Source organism: Sinocyclocheilus anshuiensis, unplaced genomic scaffold, assembly GCF_001515605.1.
Source record: "Sinocyclocheilus anshuiensis isolate Anshui unplaced genomic scaffold, SAMN03320099.WGS_v1.1 scaffold178, whole genome shotgun sequence".
Taxonomy (NCBI): domain Eukaryota; kingdom Metazoa; phylum Chordata; class Actinopteri; order Cypriniformes; family Cyprinidae; genus Sinocyclocheilus; species Sinocyclocheilus anshuiensis.
This window is the reverse complement of record NW_015546031.1, coordinates 741,060-742,827: the sequence shown is the minus strand read 5'-3', so window position 1 is coordinate 742,827 and position 1,768 is coordinate 741,060. Positions and strand designations below refer to the sequence as shown.

General features: G+C 35.7%; 1 protein-coding gene across 1 annotated transcript in view; it reads right to left on the bottom strand.

Annotated features, from left to right (window-relative positions):
* The window catches only part of LOC107698765 (centrosomal protein of 112 kDa-like), a gene marked incomplete at its 3' end in the record, with an annotated part of 76,858 nt that overhangs the window by 44,861 nt on the left and 30,229 nt on the right, over positions 1-1,768 (bottom strand). The gene's annotated exons all lie outside the window — the stretch shown is intronic.

Below are 1,768 nucleotides of genomic sequence, written 5' to 3'. Positions count from 1 at the left end.
AGAAGTGGTGGTACTCAACCCCACTCCCCCACCCAAAAATAAATAAATACAAACTAAAGTACTAAAAAAGTACTTTTTCATTTTCATAATCCGCAATGAATGTATATAGTGCCACAATAAATAACTAAATTCATTAATTGTTTGCAATTCAATTCACGTTATTTGTATATCACTTTTCATGATACACTATTGCGAAGCAGCTTCACAGAAAATGAAAATTTCTTCATTGCATTTAGTAGTTTACAGCATTGCACAAGTCAATCTGCGATACCAAACAACACCTTCAGCCAGCATCCAGTATAAAACACTCGTGCTTTTAAGCTAAATAGCTTGCTGATTTTTTTTTTACTGACATCTGTACGCGAGTACTATTATCTCCGCCATATCTGATAAAATAGGCCGTGTTTTCTCTGCATTAGCGCTGTTTTGAACTTACTGTTTGAATGCATTCGCTTACTTTCTGGATTCTTACTTTCCAGGACTTTACCGGTTGATCTGATCGCAAAAAACCTGCTTCTTTTCATTTTTATAATGTATTGTTTTCGTTAAAATTTACTGATTTAAATTACTAATTGTTATTTTATTACTCTACGCTAGGGTGACCACCTGGCTATTGCAGGACAGTAGATGTGATTTTACGGGACAATGCGGGACATGTGCGAAACAGATACATTTATTACTGTTATGCTATGTAAATAGGCTACTGATTTACATCGTTGGCATATATGCGCCAATTTTCTGCCGGTGGATGCCCACACTCCAGGTTGCGTTTATTAAACTCGGGAGAGAAGATTTTTGAGCGCACACATGTAATGTCTGACCGATAGAAAGCGCGTCCGTTTTCTGTGAGAGTGAATGAATGGGAATCCACCTGCCAGCAGAGCAGGGCTCGCAAAATTTCAAAATTCCTGGTAGCCCTTCGGGCAGGTACTCTTCAGATTTTGGTAGCCCAAAAATGTATTTAACTAGCCCAAATAAAAAAAGACCTTTTAAAAAAATATATATAGAAAATCACACAGGAGTTTAAATGTCAATCAAAAATATTTTTAATACACAAATATCAACAAATATGAAGGAAGGAATTTATTTCACTATTTACAGGGTATCTGCAGAATTTTTTTAAACAAATGTAAGGCAATTTGTGACCCATTTTAAGAGCTGCACAAGTAAAATGAACAGTATGAGTGGGGTTGGACAAGGTCTGTGGTAACATACAGTACTGAGCCATAAAATTACATGATTTACAGTTCAGTTACAGGTTTTCACAAAAACAAATCTTATCTAATCTTATAAACTAATCTTATACAACAGCATTTCAGCCTTTAGACCAATTTTATGAAAAGGGATAAATCAAGCATATAAATTATTATGTTAATTTAAAACGCATAAATATTACTGTCTTAATTGTTTAGATTTTTAGAAGGCACATTAACATGGGCTGATATTTGCATTGATCTGACCATAATCACAAAGAAAGGCTTATTGGAAATGCAAATTCATTCTCTGCTACGAGGTGGCGCTTTAGGAGTGCTGAAATATTGCGGTTTCCCCGGTAACGGCTGTACATAAAGCAGCTCCGCGCTCATAAACGCTGCTTTATCAGGAATTATAGGTCAAATTAAATTAAAATGCTAACGACACGTTTCTGAGGACAGTCGGTTCCCTTCAGATACATTCAAATAAAGACATCCGCGCTGCGTTTTGACTTGAAACGTACAGCGCTTATATTTATTCAATGACATCATTGCCTTTTGAAGTTTAATCCAGC